This window comes from Polypterus senegalus, chromosome 12, assembly GCF_016835505.1.
Source record: "Polypterus senegalus isolate Bchr_013 chromosome 12, ASM1683550v1, whole genome shotgun sequence".
Classification (NCBI taxonomy): Eukaryota; Metazoa; Chordata; class Cladistia; order Polypteriformes; family Polypteridae; genus Polypterus; species Polypterus senegalus.
In genome coordinates, this window is record NC_053165.1 from 137,546,645 (window position 1) to 137,567,079 (window position 20,435).

The window sequence follows — 20,435 nt, forward strand, 5'->3', positions numbered from 1 at the left end:
TAATTATTCAACAGAAGTGTGTCAAGAAACGCTACTGGGGCTCCTTCATACCTACAGAAAAACATGTGCATAATGCCTTACAGCGACTGTGACTGCCATGTTAGAAGTTTTCTTTTCTATGTTTTTACATTTTTCTTCCTTTTTAGCAATTTAGGTTTATGTTCAGACCATATTGTGTGTGTATACAGTATATCTAACTTTCTGTATATGCATTTATTTATTTATTGAAAGAGCTTCAGTAAAACGCCAAATGTACCCCTGGGGACAAATAAAGTTCTTGTTCCTCTCTCTCTCTCTCTCTCATTATTGAACTCAGCATAAATGAAAGCCAAGCGGAAAGACTTGAGAATGGGTGATCTAAAGCCCTATTCACACAAAATCTGAACGCATGCACTCATGTCCTATTAAAAAGTTATCTTTGGTCTAGGTTTAAGAGGGCTTCCCTTATTAGATTGATGATTGTTATCATCGGATGCACCCTAAACAGCCATTTAATTGACTGTAGCTAAATGTTTAAAAGCATCACTCACTTTAGTTTAAAAACTAAACCATACTATTGGCCTGATATGTGAACTAACACCATATCGTGGTATTTAAACATTTTGCACAAATTGCAGAGGAGTGTATCTGTGTTCCTAATAGATTCTCAAGGTGAATGTTTGATATTGAGACTTCACAGGTCTTCTCGAATTATAATTTTAATTTTGAGGTAAGGTAGTTACTTCACATAAGAAAGATGGAAGTTTCAAGCCATGGTAATATTCACGGATCATGGCGGCATTGGAAAGTGGCAATGCGTTGTATGTTGATTAGTACATGTAAATAATAACTTAACTGTACTCTGTACAAGTGAATACACTGACACTATACTCTTACAAATAAAGGTGCCAAAGTGGTTCTTCAGAGTAATGCCATAGGGGAACCCTTCTTCGTTCCCAAAAGATCCATCCACATGAAGATTTACTTAAATCTGTAACAGGCTCCATACAGTAAATAACCATGAATAAATGGTAACAGTTTTCTGAAATACCAATTAGTTTACGATTTTAAAATGACTCTTGCTGCATACAATAACACACACTAAGTTCACATTTCTAAAATCTGTTAGCACCCTGCTAGGTAGCCTCCCATACATTCAAGATTTCAGTTTGTTATACATATTAGGACATTTGTCAAAGGAGAAAGAACCAACTTCATATGTGAAGAGCCCTTCCCAGAATGAAATGGGGCTTTGCAAAGCAATGGAGCTCCGAGGAACAACACAACCCAGTAAAGATCCATAAAGTGAATTAAAGAACCAGTATTTGTAAGAGTGTAGGACACATGAAATTTGACAAATTATAGCACAATCTTGTTAATCTTTTAGCCATAATTGCATGCATGCTTTATTCAAATGTACTGCTCAAAAAAAAAAAAAATGAAGGGAACCCTTAAATCACATATCAGATCTCGATGAACAAAACATTCAACTGGAAAAATCTTTACTGAGTAATACTGTGTAGTTCGTGGAGAACAAAATGATGTAACAACGGTCATCGGAAACCAAAATCATTAACCCACTGAAGGCTGGATTCAACATCAAACCAAAAATCAAATTCAAAAATTGAAATTGCAGGCTGATCCATCTTGTGTGAATTTCATCACGGCAACTCATAATCTGACTAGGTAGTTTGTATGGCCCCCACGTGCCTGTATGCATGCCTGACAATGTCTGGTCATACACCTGATGAGACGGTGGATGGTGTCCTGAGGGATCTCCTCCCAGACCCGGATCAGGACATCAGTGAGCTCCTGGACAGTCTGTGGTGCTTCTTGGTGGAGTTGAATGCACTGATACAGAACGTCCCGGAGGATCTCAGTTGGATTCAGGTCTGGGGAACGTGCAGGACAGTCAAAACCATCAATGACTTTGTCATCCAGGAACTGCTTACACACTCGGGCAACATAAGGAGCCAGGGCCCACTTCACCAGCATAAGGTCTGACAATGGCTCTCAGGATTTCATCCCGTTACCCAGCAGCAGTCAGCGAACTGTTGCCTAGTACATAAAGGTCTATGCGACCCTCCAAGGATATGCCTCCCCAGACCATCACTGACCCAACACCAAATCAGTCATGCTGGATGATGTTGCAGGCTGCATTACAATCACCATGACATCTCCAAACTCTTCCACGTCTGTTACATGTGCTTAGTGTGAACAGGCCCTCAACTTTGAAGAGAACGGGACACCAATGGTGGAGCTCCTAATTGTGGTATTCTCTAGGAAATGCCAATCAAGCTTCACGGTGATGGGCCGTGAACACGGTTCTCACTAGAGGAAGTCGGGCCCTCATGCCACTCTCATGGAGTGGGTTTCTAAAAGTTTGGTCACAAACATGCACAACAGTAGCCAGCTGGCAGTGTTCTTCCTTACTCCATGAACAAAGGAACAGACAGCGGTCCTACTACTGAGTTGATGCTCTTCTATGGCCCTATCCAACTCTCCTTGTCTAAAAACCAGTCTCCAGGTATCTCCTCCATGCTCTTCAGAATGTGCAGGGAGACGCAACAAATGTTCTTGCAACAGCATGCATGGATGTGCCATCCTGGAGGAGCTGGACTAATCGTGCAACCAGAATTGGCTTGAGGTACTGTGTCAAATTACTAGTAGTGACAAGGGCACTAGCAAAATGCAATCTAGAGAACAATCAATCAGGAAGGAGAAGGAAAGAGCAATTGTCTTGGCCACTAGGATAACATTCCCTTTTTGAGGTTGTCTTGCCGTTGCCTCTCCAGTGCCCTTGTTGTCACTTTTATTTGCACCAAAGCAGATGACGTCGATTCACAGTCGCTTATGCTTTCTAACAGGACAGACTGATATCCCTGAAGGTTCACTGACTTGATGATAGACTGTGATGATCAAGTGTGAGCAGTTTATATATTCAGAAAGAGCTTTGAAAATTTAAAGTGGACATCAATATGAAACAGACATGTTTTGGTCGATTCAAAATAATAAACTGCGTCAGTAAAAACAAAGAAAGAGCCCAAATTGAATATAATATACTACAGCACATCTCATGGTTTCAATATAATACTAATAACAACTTTTGAGCTTAAAGCATAATTATATTATGGCAAGTCAAAATGAAACACAACCTGGTCAGAAGAAATTAATTTGACTAAGTTGTGTATTTACATAAAATAAAAACAGAAATGTGAAATATTAGGAGATTTTCCCTACACTTAGGGAGCAGTGCTGCAGATTATTCCCATGATCCCCCTACCTTTTTTAAAGATAGTTGGCAAACTTGTCTTTTCAACAACTTCTGCAGGATTTGCATGGTAATGGAAGCCAATTTATTCTGGTTTGTGTTCCTGTTGTATGTGCTACACCACAAAAGCGACATTTCCTTCCCGTCAAGACAACAAGGCTTCATAACTGTTGGATTTTGTATAACCTAATGACTTTCACTTTACAAACCCAAAGATTAAGATATGGGTATCATAACTATTTGCTGGTGCTAAAAGCTATTAAAATTTAATGGAAAGAGCTATGAAATATCAAAACCAAGATTTGTAAAATGAACAGAATCAAATCGCATAACTGAAAACACTATCATAATGCCACTTCTTCCTTAGCTATTCCCATTTTTATGTGGGGTTGTGATTTTTGACTAGACTGACGTACTAACCATCTATAGCTTTCGACATGATTTTTATGACAACCAGCAAAGAAATGTATGAAACAAAAGGGGTTTCCACAAGCTTACAATGGGAAAAACAGCTTGGAACACAAACAGTTTACTTTCTAGAGAAGTACAAGAAATTTACTAATTGATATGCTAAAAATTATTGATTGTAACAAGTCTGACCAGATGGTGCATCACATGTAGGGTGAAACACTTAAGGAACAATTCAAAAGCTCACCAGGCAGAAAAAATTCAGATCTGCACAATTGAATTAAACCCCAGCTGTCAGAACACTTTGAATAGCAGGGAAGTGAACAATGTGTTCTTTTAGAATCAATCATTCCCGTGCATCAAACACCAGTTGTGATTACTTGAATCAGTTTAAATTGATTGAATAAAAGAACTGAACCCATTCACCCTTACCAAGAGTGGGAGAGCACCGATTACTCCAACGTATATTAAAGAGTAGAAATACACTGCAAATGCTGATCACAAAGTAGATCCAGAAAAAATCTCACTGCACCAAAAAAATCATTTTAGTGAAGTGATTACTATAAATTTCTGTAATTCACCATTGTCCTTTCTGGCTCGCACTCAACCTTTACACTTTGCTAACTATACCATGGAAGCACTGTACCAGTATTTTTTGTTATTATATTAACTGCTAATGCAATACAAGCTTTAAATGTGCGTCTTACTGTACATCTCGCCATTTTACATAAACCACATGAAATGATGAGTTTGTGAACTCACATTTTAAGGGACTTGAGTTTGCATCAAGATAAATTATCATATGCATCTCTTGGACAATAACAGATAAGTGTCTGTGTGTCTGTCCAGTTGCTGTGCCTCTGTCATTCCATGTGCATCACAAACATTTTTAGTAATGAAATGCATTGCATTTGTCATTCCAACAGATGGCACATCACACACGCTAACACGGCTGTAACAAATGCCACACCAAATGGCACATAACAGAGACTAACCCATTGAAAGTTGCACTTCAAATGTCTATGTTGATTACTTAGATTTCAACTCATCTCAGATGGGTAGCACAACCAGAAGATAGAAAAATAGATAGAAGGGCAGTATATAACAAATAGCAAATAACACAAATCAGACAGACAGACAGATAGATCCACCTTAATAAAAAAATAAGTGTCTGTCTGTGTGACTGTCCATTTGCTATGTCTCTGCCATTCCCAAAGATGGTTCATTAAAACACGTTTAGCAATAAAATGCACTGCATTTGTCGTTCCAACAGACAGCACATCACAGATGTTAAAACTGCTTTTATGAATCCCATACCAGTCTGAGACATACACATTGCATGATGTACTGCAAAGAGCACTGAGATCTATGTTAATTATTTAGATTTCAATCAGTCCTACACAGGGAGCCCTGTATAAACCATGTTGACTGTTCACCGATATGCACGTTTTTGACGTGTGGTGCTCAGTGTTTTCCTTAATGATTGTTTCCATTAATATACTCAGAATGCAGTTTAAACTCACTGGCTTATACGTACATGGATTGTCTCAACCATTACTCTATACAATTGAACAACATTTGCCAACTTCCAAACAGTAGTGATTTTTGCAAAATACATGTTAAGGGATCTTATATCGTATATGCTCACTGTCTTCCTGAGGTAGTCTAGGTTATGAGTGGTCTCAGCAATTTCATTTCACCCTTTTTAATCTAAGCAGCATTTTCCCCTATCTATTTTCCCAATCATTAACTACTTCCCTGACAGTAGACTTGATCACATGTGAACACTTCAGAAGAACAGCAATTTAGATAAGAGTGAAAAATACACAAATGAAAAGAAGGGTTATTATCTATATATATATAATTCACTAAGGCAAGACAACCATGGAAAGCACGCCGGAAGGGGCGTGGATTCACTGAGCCGCCGACAAGTAAGACACCTATGGCGCACGCAGGAAGGAGCCATGCCCACCAACTCCTGGCACCTCCGAGCCACGCTGACTGTTCATAGAGGCATGTTTCTCGCAGAGGTGAATCGCCATATGCAGCGTGTAAAACGGTTTGCAAGGGGTATCCCATTGGATCCTTAAAACAATCCTTTACAACTGAGGTTAAAACACAATGAAGTGAGCAGTCTTTAAAAACAGAGTTTTCGGTTACGATGCACGACCGCGTGCACCATAGCAAACTGTTTTTCACGCTACATACAGCAATTCACATCCGCGACAAACATGCGTCTTCTTAGATGCTCCTGCAGGAACACAAAAAGTCTACGTGAGTCACAGGTGCATCTGGACTTTGCAAAGATGACAACGACTCAAGTGACAAGTTGGAGGTGGGCACGTGAGGGATGGCGGTCTGCCAGTTTTCAGTCACAGACGATTGTGTGTTGGTTCGTTCCCAGCATTGTTACAATGTTGCTTTTCTTGCTGATTTATTACATTACCGATTTTTCAAATGTTAATTTTCTCCCTGTGCTTAAAATCATAAAAAACCAGCCTGATTATGCGGCGTATGGTACGCCGCGGGTTGGCTAGTTATTATTAAAATGGTTGTGAAGCCTCCAAAAGCCACCATAAAGGCAGGGCCTTAAACTAACCAGCCTGCCCATAGAGTCTCAAAATGTCTAATTGAAGGCTTCTGGCCTACAAGAACCAAACAAAAGAAGCAAAATCACAACAAATGCCCCCAAAATATAGCAAAAGCCCTACAAGTGGAAGACTTACCATAAACTCTCAGCTTGTGTACATAAGGGCAACCAAAGAAACTTTATATATGTAGGATATATTAGTAAAAACAAAAAATACAAGCAAAATACGTAAAACTGGAAAAATCAATCAATCAACATTTATTTATATAGCACATTTTCATACAAAAAAATGTAGCTCAAAGTGCTTTACAAAATGAAGAATAGAAAAATAGAAGACACAATAAAAAATAAACATAAGTCAACATTAATTAACATAGAATAGGTAAAAAGGACTTGCCTAAAAGGGATTTTTTGTGATTTTGCCCTTGTATGTATGAATCAAAAGATAAAGAAAACTTCACCCACAAGGCATCCTGGGAATGGTAGTCCCATAGAGCAGCCTTCTCAGGTTCCGTGGGTACAGCAAGGGGGTGTTGCAGGGATCCATGAACCCTATTTTGACCCAAAACTACTTCCAACCGTACTCTAAGAAAAAAAAAAAAAAGCTGCTCAACCTCATCCAGGGAAGTTGTCGTCGGGTGGAAGGAGGACAAACCTCACCTGGACAAGTGGAAAGAGAAGGAAAAGAGAAAAGGAGATTTGTGCTAGTGTTTATTATTATGAAGAAGCCTGTTGCAGAGGTACTTGATTATAATAAATCTTTAATTTGAACGCTGGACTTGTGTTGTTGTGGATGATTCTGGGGTTTGTGGCTGCTGCAACTCTCACTACTGGTCATAGTGAGTAATAAGTGTAAAGGGGCAATGAGTGCAGAAGAGAAAAGAACCATCCCGCTTACTATGTAGAAGAAAATGTCCCAAAGTCATTGGCTTGTGTTTCATTATATACCAAAATACAATGCTCGTGAGTTGATCAAAATATGAAAAAAAGTGGAAAGGCATTGAACGACCAAGTCACCTGCCTGATTTAAGTTCAAACTTAGCATGCATTTCATTTGCAAAAAAGAAAACTGTACTCATAACCTTTCTGAACTCAAAAGACCAAAAACAGGCAAACAGAGTTGTCTAAAAAGCTATCGAACAGGAAACAGGTCCCAAAACACAATCCAGAAATCTGACTCCTCAAAACTGAAACAAGAAGTCCACAAAAACCAGAAAATCCAAAGGAAAACAGCAATACTCAAAACTCCTAGCAGCAGCGCAATGATCTCCTAATCTGAGCCACAATGAGAGCTTAGAAGTTAGGACATCAGGGTGGCCCTGCCTCCTTGGGCTATATCCACAAAAGTAATGGGTAGCATCCATCATTTGTGCACCAGTGCACTCATCACACATTGGCCTTAGGTAGTGAATGTTTAAGAGAGATAGTTAGTCAATAAGGGACAGGAGATGATTAGGGGGTCAGAATCACCAGGCCATGGTTATCCATTTGGCCAAGACATCAGAAAACACCTTAATTATTCTGAAAGTTACCCAGAGATCTTTAAATGACCATAGAGAGTTAGGACATCAGTTTTACATCTCATCCAAATGATGTTTTACATCTCATCCAAAGGATGTTACAATCATATCCATATTCTCTATTTCCCTTTCTAAATCGTTAAGGGCTGTATCCCCAATAATGTTCTTCTATATCGATTGAACAAAAGAATAAGCTTTTGGACTCACTTTTCTGCTTTGCCTTGAACTCTTTCTACTCAACCGTCTGGGGTCTAGAGATAAAAAACTAAAAAGTATTTTAATCATAGTGAGCACAATCAACCCTAGTTCATCCTGATGGTGACCACAATTGGAACTATAGACTGAAGCGGCATCTCCACGATAGGTTGGCATGTGTGATACTTAGTTATACACAAAAGGTCCTGGAGTTAGTATAGGATCACCATCGGACAATTCTACAGCAAAACAGTCATTAACCATAAAATTAGCACATTGTTCTGTCTGTAAAGTGCCTTGTGGTTTCTCTTAATGGTGTAATATAAAACACAGATTCACACAGACATACAGTAAAAGTAGCAACATCTGTTGAGCATTTTCCTCATATTTATAATTTAACTTCAAATGTTTGAGTATATAGCAAAAAAGAGCCATTTTTGACCTCACTAATGGAAGGCACTATAACAGTGTGAACATTATAGACTTAATATACAGTATGTTTGTTTATTTTCATCTTATGAACCATGGACATGCCAGGCTTTTGTTTTTCAGAAATACTTAAATTAAACAGCTGTTGGGAACAGTAGCATTGGACACCTGGCAACATCACTAGACTAGCGTGCCAGTCTATTAAAGAGACCACTTACACAGTTACACAAAGGTAATTCATAAAAAAAAATTAACCTAGCATGCATGTACTTGGAATATTTGAGACAACACCCAGAGTATCTGTAAATAAATTACTTAGTATATTATATTCTTCTTCCTCTTCATCTTTCCCCCTTCTATGTGGGGTCAATGTGCTTGAGCAACCTACTCCGAACAGTTCGGTCCTGCACCTTCTCGCCAGTCAAGTATTTTTCCTAAAAGTCTTCTTTTACTTTTTCTATCCATCTTCACTTTGGCCTCCCTCATTTTCTCTTCTCCTGCATTTCCATTCCCATCACTCTTTTGCCCACATCTTTATTGTCTCTCCTTATCACAGGTCCATAATACCCCAAACTACTTACCTGTACTTTCTTAGCTATCTCTCCCACTTATGTTGTACCTCTGATTGTCTCATTTCTTATTTTGCCCTTTTTTGTAACTCCACACATCCATCTTAACATTCTCAAATTCTACCACATCCAACTTCTTTTCTTGTGCTGCCTTTACTGCCCATGTCTCTGAAGAGGAAACCAGTCCAAATTGGTGCCAGTTCCAAGCCCACATAAATAGAGAGGGTTAGTGTCAGGACGGGCATCTGGCTGTTAAACCTGGCCAAAACCTTAATGATGGAATCAATCCAATCAGCTTCAGAAAATGACTCAGTATGTTATATTGAGCCAACATAGAAAAACCTGAGCATACAACAATAACTTGATTGCTTAACAAATCTTTACTTAACAGTGGCACCCGGGGGCAGCGCCTTTTGGCCTCAAAAATGAAATATTTAAGAAACACCTAATGCAATATTTAGGTAACACTGCAACAGAGGGAATTTCCATCTTCTGCTAGGACACTAACAGGAAATCTTCAGGTAATGAGACACTAAAATATATTATAAATGACAAGTGATTAAATCAATGCCTGGACTTCAAGATAAACTGTGAAGATGTCTACAAATTTGAAATTGCAATACATGAAGAGTTACCCCTTCATATTGACAGTTCCTGATGAAATGGCATCAAAGGAAATGACCAAAGCAAAGAGGGGAATTATCTTAAAAGGTACAGACTGTAACTGGAAATTATTGACTCAAAGGTTTTAAACGCTGATGGAATCCATTTTTTTCTTCTTCTTTTTTTTTGTTAATAGTAACTGTAAAAAGGACAGTACGAAATGCTGGATCATGAATAGTAATTTCTAGTTAATGAATAAGGGAAGAGTCCCACCGTTATCATTTAGTCTTAATTGTGTTTTGCTTAAATATCCAAGGTAATCTAACATGAAGTCTTCCGATTTGAAAAAAAAAATAAAATAAATAAAATAACGATTTTGTCCCCTAATGATCTCATCCTAATCAAAAGGATAATTGGGGTCATCAATTAGAATACATAATTGGGCCTGACTTGGGCTACTCCTGCCCAAGACAGATCTGATAACTGTTGATTTCCACAAATGAGATAGAAAATGTCACCATCTAGAGAAATATGATGCCACAATCAAAAGAAATTCCTGGAAAAAATGGATAAAAATTGATATTGATATTATATTCACCAATATATACAATATATATTATATACTGTATATACACACACACACACACAAATAATATATATACGTTTCACCAAATCACACCTGCATCCACCACGGCCCTATAGGAACGACTTTGCCCACTCCTGCTATACAGTATGGTGTTTAAGTGTTTTAACAACTTTCTGGTTTTCTTTTCTTTAGCTTGGATTTTATTCACTTTACCTTATGCTGTATTTTTTATTCTATTTTATTATCTTACAACATAAGAAATTTGACAAATGACTGGAGACTATTTAGTCTATCAAGCCTGTTTGTTTGGCTAATAGCTAAACTGTCCTACTATCTCATCCCGATTCTTCTAAAAAGTTGCTAAGGTTTCTGCTTCAAATCCATGACTCAGTTGTTTGTTTCAGACTCCCACAACACTTTGTGTGTAAAGAAGTGCTTCCTGGTTTCAGTCCCAAATGCACTTCCCCTTCATTTCCACTGATGTCCTCGAGTATCTGAAAGAATGTTGCTGGATCATCTTTATCAATGCCTTTGAGGATTTTAAATACCTGAATTAGGTCCTCATGCAGTGTCCTCTACTCGAGGCTTTGCTATGGTTGTATATTTGACAGTGCTTTACATACCACTTTTTATTTACTACTAAAGTTTGATACTTTTTATTCTACTTTTTGTAATGCATTGTGGGACATTGGATCAAAAAAGTGTTGTAATTAAAATGTATTAATAATAAAGTGGCTGGGTTTCAGTAAGTGTAGGTCTGTATTTGTGTGCCCAAAGTTGGTTCCTGTTTTCTGTTTGATGCTGCTTGAATTGTCTCCAGCACCCAGGCAACAATAAATGTGGATTAAGTGGTTGTACAAAAAGGATTTTCCAAACCTGCTTTAAAAATTAAACAAGCTTTTTGTTGTATCTTTCAACCCAATTACTATTTTAAAATTAACTCTTTTTTTTTTCATTTTTAAAATTCTACATTAATAGTCACAATTTATAGATATAGCAGTCCAAGTGAAATATTTACCATACTGGTATAATTCCTTAAGACAAATGAGGTCAACCTCTGATCTATGCTAATTGTTTTTGGTTTCAAGGTTGTTTTTGCAATCCATGACTAAAAAGACAGACAGAATTTATTTTGTTATCCAATACAAAAGGCAATTATTTCCAGGCTCTTCCAAAGCAAACAATCAAGTCTGATGACTGCCAAAAAAGGAAGAGCCGCAGAATTTTAAATCTCAGTAACATTTCAGAGCACTGAGCCACACCTTTAACAATGAAATATACTGAATTGTTGTTTTCACAAGGAGAAAATGAGCATTGTACAGTACATGAAAAATGTAAAAGTGATACGTGTATCTTTCCTGCAAATGAAGTATTATGTATGGTGATCACTGATTCTCAATTATATTAAATTTACTGTAGACTGAACAATACAATAACGGTATTATGTGTTTGTATTAGTTTATGCGCTCAGGGAAGTTTGGTACTTTTTTGCTGAAGTTTTTGGCTAGATTTTATTTGTAAGAGAATGAGGGTGAATTAGCCAGGATTACACTATGCTCACTTCATTTATAATGTATTGAATAACTAAATATACTGTATTGTACACTACTGGTCAAAAGTTCTAGGTTTTGTCTTTTGTTGAAATACAACAAATGACCTCAAATGGTAAAAAAGGTAAACAGCAAACTGCCAGAGGTTTAAATTTAAAGTTTAGGTTAGCAAAATTTGAAAAGAAAAAAAATTCAGAATATTACAAATGGGCCTTCTTCAAGGAACAACTAATAAGTTACAACCTACAGATGTTCTGCAGCAGTTAAAGTAAATAAAGTCTTGCAAGTTGAAGCAGACAATTTACACACGTGTCCCAACTTCTGATGATTACTTGAAACCCCTCTGTGTGTCTTAAAGCAGAGTTAGAACAGACTGTGTTACTACACCCTCTACACTCTAGAAAGCTCTAAACTCCAGGGATAATGGCAAGAAAATGGTAATTAACAAATGAAATGAGACAGTGCATTATTACCCTTAGAAGTATAGGCCTTCATTTAGAGAAATGGCCAAAAAAAAAAAACAAAATCAAAGTGTCAGTGAGTACAGTGGCGTCACACACAATCCAAAGACGATTGGAAACTGGAAGAAACTCTGATAGGAAGAGATCTGGGGGAGCCAAAGTCACAACCCAATCAGAAGACACCAGCTTGTGTGATCACAGGCGCTTCAAGCACAGCTTAACAGTGCAGGTCATAAAAAGCAAGTCTCAGTTTGTACTGTGGAGAGGAGACTTTGTGCTGCAGGTTTGACAAGGCGAGTATCAGTAAGAAAGCCCTTCCTTAAAGAACAAAATAGGGCCCTCAAATACCCGCTGTCGACTACTGCACACTGGAAGAAAGTCTTATGGACTGATGAATCAAAATCTGAAATCTTCAGTTCATCACTTAGGGAGTTTGTATGCCGTCAAATTGGTGACACCAACTGTCAAACATGGAGAAGGAAGTGTGATGGCCTGCCCTTCTTTTGCTGTGACTTGCACAGAGTGACTGACATTCTAAATCAAAAGGGTTATCACAGTTTGGCTGTTAGATCAGCAAGAGGTGGCTACTTATATAAATACAAAATTAGAACAACATTTTGTACACTTAATGATTCCTTGACTTATCTTTTTATTTGCCATCGTTTACCTTTTCTATAACTTGAATTAATGAAACACTAAGACATTAAACTGCAATCATATCCATAAAACTGAAAAAACTGAGGTGGTCTAAAATTTTGGACTAGTAGTGTATGTGCAGGAGATCACAGTGACAACAACAAAAGAAAACTCTAATGAGAAATGCTTCATTTAATTTTCCTAGATATAGCAATCGCCCATTTCTGGTAGTGCTTCCTTGTCCTGAGCTCACTGCATCTGGAATAAAGCATAGCTATCTAAATGAGAGCATAAAATGGACTAATGGCTATTTTTTTTAATAATTGGACACGTGTGTTTTCCTTATACTCACTCTGCGTATTCATTTAAACTTTATATTTCATAATGGTATCAAGAATCAAAACCATTTTTATGCAAAAAAATTAAATATTGGTTCATTATTTGTTTTTTGTTTTTTTTTTCCTTTGTTTGTGATGATTGGATAAATCCACACTATATCAGTAAACCATTGTAATATTGAGTGATGATGATTAGTTCAATTTTAAACCATCAAGAGCTGTAACCTATTATGTGCACCACTGCACACAACCCAATGCCAACTATGGATACGACATCAGTCCATCGCACACACACACACACACATGTAAATGTTAAAGTGGACTCTATAAGGATTGCAATTCCACTGACTTTGCTCAAGTAAGGTTTCTCCAACTTCACAGCTTTCATTCTTCCTTCATAAGCCACGCGGTTAAGCTGATTCTCAGTTATTCTGTATATAAAGTAAGTAGGTTTCAAATTACCACACTGCGCATTGTTGTTTTCACAACCACATTTCGATAAGTCATCAGTATCTGTGTGGAGATTACACATCTGCCTGGTCAGCATACTGTAGGCATTTAATGAGTAACATCTTGAAGCACCCTCTAAATTGGCCATAGACAGGTGAGTAAGGCTATGTGGCTGAGTGTGATCTGCAATGGGCTGGCATCCCTTAAAATGCAGGATTACTTGTATTGCATCAACAGCTGGTTCTTTCCTTGGTGTTCAATGGTACCAGATGGATTTTGCTTCCTTGTGACCCTAGAAATGGATTACGAAGGTTCAGCAAGTGGCTGAATGAACTGTAGGTATTATATTGAATGAAAATTGAACTGACACTGCTTGAATGAGTTTCACTGATGAGTACAGTAGCAGTGTTGAGTAAAGAAAACTACTCATATGGAAATTAGAGGAATTAGTCATCACTAAAATGCAGAATTCATCTTAAAGACCAAAAGACCACAGCAGAGAAAGAAAAAAAAGTGAACTGTTCATTTTGTTGCTTTCATTTACAATGACAACAACAATTTGTTTCTTGTATAGCCCAAAATCACAACAGGAATGCTTCAATGCGCTTTAACAGACCCTGTTTTTTTTTAGTGCAAGCCCTGACACCCTAAGAAGACAAGAAAAAAATCCCCAAAAAACCCTTGTAGGGGAAAAATAATGGCTGAAATGTTGGGAAAGGCAATTCACAGAGTGACCCCCATCCAGGTAGTACCTAGGAATGGAACATTGCTTCTTGTAATACATGAATTCTCTGAAATCTGCTGTAAACAAAGTAACGCTTGCTTGTTGACGTTTTATTTAATGCAGACTTACAGTTATGAGCACTTCTTACCAGTTAGTAAATATACGTACACGGAGTAAACACAAGAAACTGTGAAAACTATGATTAACAGAGCGAGGAATTCTTTAAAGTTCTAAAGAACATGAAGGGAATGGTGTGCTGTGATCGGGCGAGGAGAGAGACTGAATTTTAACCTCGATTTTAACGGATTTATTTATTATGGACTTTATCCCCACGTTTCACTGGTTTTATGGATTTGCTATTTATGTGGGTACTGTATTTTTCTGAATACTGCACAATGGACACTTTTGGTTTTACTTTTGACTGTTTTAACAAAAGCACTTGAGCACTTTCCACCATCCCCAGGCTTCAATGAGATTTTTCAGCTCATCTCGGTCATAACTATCAACGGTGTTGGTTCAACCAGGTACATTACATAGTATTGAAAAAAATAAAAAATAAAACAAGTACAACTTGGCTTGTAGTATTATCCAGTAGTATAGAAACAGTATTCACACATTTGAACATAATGGTCCACATCCGAACTTTTAAAACCAAAGTATCTTCAGACAACTGACACAACACCTTTTTTTCTTCAAAATTTCTTCTATGTCATCATGTTCAACTTTATCGTCAGCTAGAACTTCCATTTAGGAATGTTCTCTGTCCATTTTCACTGCTCAATGCCTCCACTAATGCATGTACTCTGTTGTATGCTTGTTTAGTGGTGCAGCAGTGAAAAAGGTCCCCCCTTAAACAGTTTCCCGCTGCGCCATTCCAAGTGTTGTTTAGGCTATTTAAACTGGTATTAGAAAAATCCATATCATAACAAAAAAATAAAAAAAAAAGGTTTTTGGTATGAACCGGTAAACCGCCCAGCACTACTTCTAACATTGGCTTGAACTTACAAATCTGAAAAAGTGCCTTAAGCCCGTTTTCAATGGCAACCATTATATCCATTATTACTACTTGGATAGACGGGTAGAAAGACATGGTTAGGTCCATTGGCGATTCTAAAATTGTCCCTAGTGTGTGCTTGGTGTGTGTCCTGCGGTGGGCTGGCGCCATGCCCAGGGTTTGTTTCCTGCCTTGCACCCTGTGGTGGCTGGGATTGGCTCCAGCAGACCCCCGTGATAGTAGTTAGGATATAGCGGGTTGGATAACGGATGGATAGATAGAACTTTTATTTGTCCCCAGGGGGAAATTTGAGTATTGAGTATGATAACTTACAACATCTGAAAGATACAATTGGTTACATTCACAATACATGGTTTTTATCTAAATCCAACATCCTCACCAGGAAGTGAAGTCATTTGCTCAAGTCACAAAGTATCGGTCGTGGGATTTGAAACCAAAACCTCAGGGTGTGAAGTCCAAATCCTTAACCACTACGCCACACTGACTGACAATCCACTATAAGCAGCTATAAACTCTAGGCGTGTTATTAAGCAAAATGTAAGCCTTTTCTACATGACAATGAAAAAATGACAATAACTTATTTCAAGAGTTTTATTTTTTTTATTATTAAGTTATCACTGTTAATAGCATATTTAAGCTTGTTTATAACAAATGCCTAAACTTAAATGTGACCATAATATTTGGATACATCCACAGTTATCTTGATTGTTGTAACATCTAAGGCAATGCCCCTCAAACTCAATCTTGGGGGGCTCACTGTGGCTGCAGGTTTTTGTTCCAGTCAGCTTCACAGATAGTGGGTAATTTTATCTTTAATTAATCTCATTTAATTAGCTGCGCTTTTTCCTTTTTTCATATTTCACATTTAGAAAAGCACATCACTGCAGTTTTAATGCTTCTGAGACATGCAGAAATAATTCACTTTTGGATAGAACTTTAAATACTTAACTTTCTTCTGTTTGTTTGTTTTGTTAATTTTTTTTCTGTTAATGTGTCTTTTTTCAGTTAACATGCCCACTTAACTGTATAGCTAATTATAACAATTAACAAGGGGCAAAGCAGATATCCCAGAAAATGACACTGAATGTTAAAAGGCTGCAACTACTTCAGTGCCAAACCCACTAACATGCATAGTAGTAAATAATGGATTAAACAACCAGAATACCTGGAAAAGCAAGATGAATAAATGATGATGACGAATATCTTTAAAAAAAAAAAAAAGCACTAAATTAACTTCATGTATCATACATAAATGCTTGGCACATTCTATTAATATTTACCAACCCTAGTCTACATTGACCTCCAAACAAAGAACATATAAAATAACAGGCTTGTAGTCCAATTAACAACAGGAGTTGGCTGAAACAAAAATCTGAGCCATGTGAGGTCCTCTGGCCTTAGATTGAGAACCACTGGTCTAAGATAAACTACACATTGACACTTAGATAGATAGATAGATAGATAGATAGATAGATAGATAGATAGATAGATAGATAGATAGATAGATAGATAGATAAAGGAAATTGCAGGGCTACAGCAGTTGACATAAAATTACACAAATATACATATAAAAGAATGATCATAATCTTAAATATGTTAATATTGTACAAGTACATGTACACTCTTAAAAATATGGGTTCTTTAATGACACTTCATGGTTCTTTACTGGGTTGTGTGGTTCCTCATAGAACTAGTGCTTGACAAAGCACCATTCCATGGTGGGGTCAGTTCTTTGCATGTGAAGTTGGTACTTTCTCCTTTGAAATACCTACTAATATGGAAGAAAAAATTGAAAATTTTAATGTATGGTGGGCTATCTAGCAGGTCACTAACATATTAGGAAAACATCGAAATAGACCATGTTAGATACAGTATGCATGTAACAAGAGTCCTTTTAAAATTATGAGCTATTGATATTTCACAGATCTGTTACCATCTATTCCTGGGTATTTACTTTATGGAACATGTTATGGAACTAAATAAATAAAGGTTCTTTCTGGAACCTTCATGTGGATGGATCTTTTGGGAAGCAAAGATGGTTCCCCATGGCATTGTTCTAAAGAACCACTCTGGAACCTTTATTTTTAAGAATGTATGACAAGAATAATCTACAAGTATATCAGTTATGCGTCGGTATTTACCAAGTGTAAAGTAATTAGAATTGCACATACTTAGAATTTCATAGTACAGAATATCAGTCATTGGCAGAATACATTAAGATTCCTGGTAGACCAGCTCAGTACCATTCAGTACATATGGAAAAATACCACCTTGGCTATGGGGTGACTCATTACAGAGCCTGATGGCTGAGGGGTGAAACAACCTCACAGTGGCTCACTAGAACAACATAGTTATCTCAGTTTGTTACTACAAGTGCTCCTCGGTTTAGCCAAAACCTCATACGCGGGATGAGATTCATTGTCCAGGAGAGTAAGCAGCTTCCAGAGTGACCCCTGTACTAATAGTCCCTGCAATTAGTCCAGTCTGACTTCCAAGATTGAGCTAGTCCTTTTAATCGGTTTACTTAGTCTGTTGGCATCACCTGCACAAATGCTATTTTCCCAGAACACTAATGCATAGAAAAGTACACTGGCTAAGACAGACTGGTAAATAAACACATAGGAGTGGCGTGTATACACCAAACAAATTCACCTCAAAACATGCATGTGACTCCAATCCTTCTTGCATAGATAGATAGATAGATAGATAGATAGATAGATAGATAGATAGATAGATAGATAGATAGATAGATAGATAGATAGATAGATAGATAGATAGATAGATAGACAACCTCATTTTGAAAAGAATGGCAATGAAGACAATTCCATTCTGGGTATCAAGGTAATCGTCTACATATATTAACAATTCTGTTTTGTGTGTTTCTTTTTTTAATTTTTATACATATGCTGCTATAATAAAAATATAAAATATATTAATAATATCTTTCAAATCCATCACACAGCCACTGTCTGAGTGAAGTATGCACATTCTCCCTAAGTCTGCTTGGTCTTCCTCCCACATCCTCCAAGCTGTGTGTGTTGGGTTAAATGACAATTCTAATTTATGTGTGTGTGTCTGTATACTGCATGTGAGTGTAGGTGTGAACGTGATTGGGCTCCGTGGTGGACTATAACCAAAAGCCTCCTGGATAGGCTGCAGCTGAACTCAACCATAAATGTGGTTATGCCAGTCTGACAATATTATAATTATTATAAAAAAAGACTAAATATTCACACCACTATAATATTCTTTAGATGGTTTGTAAAATCGCAAAATAAAATGTTTGCATTATTTTTATACAATATTTTTAAATTAATTGTTTTATATGTATTTTAACACAAGTACCAGCCTGAGCATCATATGCTTTAAAAGGCTATATAAATGTGCATCCGCAATCGAACACGCTAACTATGCAAGTTTTTGGATAACTGCAAACACACCTGTAAATGACGTCAAATTGGAAGCGGTCTTGGGAATTGGGGAAGGTTATTATAGCAAGGGTTAGATAACAAGGAAGACTGCGATCGACTTAATGCAATAACAGAAATACAGGGCAGTTCAAAAACGCGTATCATACAAAACGCAGCGCGTGCCCATACTGAACCACACACGCGACGCTGGCCTCTAAAACCTCAGCAGAAACAAATTACTGTAACCTGAAATCGGCATCAGACCCCCCCTAACTTTGACACTGAATCACGATTGACTCTTCCAACCAAAGGAGTTTACTGTGAACACCGGGCCCTCCTGGAAGCACTGCAGGTGTCACAATACACAGGACGTGGCTTCTCAAAGCGCATTCATCACTGTGCTGCGTGATTCCGCTACGCTTTTGCAGGACAGCCAAGCTAGCAGGGTAGCGCAGACGCAGCTTCATTCAAGAAAATTTGTACATAAAACTAAGACAAAGCCCATCAAACACCAATCCATCCTTAGGAGGGTCTCGTAAAGATTCTACTCTTGCCCCTTGTCTGTCTCCCTGTGGATGTCATAAAGCAACAAAAAGTTGGCATTTTTTCACACTTCGCAATAACAGCCATCTGACATCTTTGCAGGCTTTACATTTACCATATTCTCAGTATATAGTCTCTTAATAAGACAGCGGTGCCAATATTTCAGTAGCGTGCTTCATTCGCTTAGCTGATGATACGATGCGTGCTTTTCAAATAAACAAATAATAAATACAACAATAAGTACGACAACAATGGCAAGGAGACAAGCTGCTACTGCACTTGACAAATAAGACTAAAAGATATAATGCGAATGCAATTTAAGTCATTTGATATGTAATCATATTCAATGTTCACCTGTACAGGCTATGCAGTGATTTAAACAGATAATCCGTTTCAATAATTAATAATTACAAGCAGTCGATAAGTCATATGAGAATGTCAATGGTATCTTACCTGGTTGAATTCACACATTATTTGTCAGCTCCATTTCCTTTCTCATTCTTTCTTTCCTCGCCTCTTATTGAACAGCTACTTCAGTCCCTATAATAAACAAACCTCCCAATCCGACTCTATCGTTGGATCTCACCCTCGGTCATTATCCGCTGCAGCAGAAGTACAAAGTCACTCCTCCCCCTGTCGCTGCCACGCGGTGACGTCACTCGTCAGACCCGCCCTCCCCCAGCCCGAGAGGTCATTGGCTTAGGCTTCAGGAGGCGTATCAGCTTTGAAAAGCGGCGCACGCAGACATTTGCCTGATTTGGCGTCAATCATGACTGAAGCGCTTCCCTTTGTCTCTCCGCCCCCTTTGCCCAATGGCAGTAGTGTAAAATGGCGAAGGGTTGCAATGCGCTTGAAACTGCATTGTTGCACGTCTCATGAGAACCAGTGGGTGGCGCTTTATGCAACATTATGGACCGGTTAAAATGAACGCAACCTTAAAAAAGCTGGTCGTTATAGAAATCAACTTACTATGCTCTAGTGCGCAAAATAAACAAAGTAACTTTTTATACTGTTGATTTACTTAAACCTTAAAATACTTAGAAGAATCTCGGATCAACAATAAGCTACATCTAGTAATAAGCCATAGAATGAAATCAGTTGGGAAAAACTAGAAAAAGGTATCGGGAGTGTGATATGACTGTAGAATCACTTTAAGTG

At 37.7% G+C, this 20,435-nt stretch overlaps 1 protein-coding gene across 2 annotated transcripts in view; it reads right to left on the reverse strand.

Annotated features, from left to right (window-relative positions):
* The window catches only part of otud7a (OTU deubiquitinase 7A), a 539,312-nt gene extending 519,410 nt beyond the window's left edge, over positions 1 to 19,902 (reverse strand). For both annotated transcript variants that reach the window (XM_039773581.1, XM_039773580.1), the window contains exon 1: positions 19,731 to 19,902. The gene's annotated coding sequence lies outside the window, so the exon portion shown is untranslated. The remainder of the gene's footprint in view (positions 1 to 19,730) is intronic.
* Positions 19,903 to 20,435: the final 533 nt, after the last annotated feature.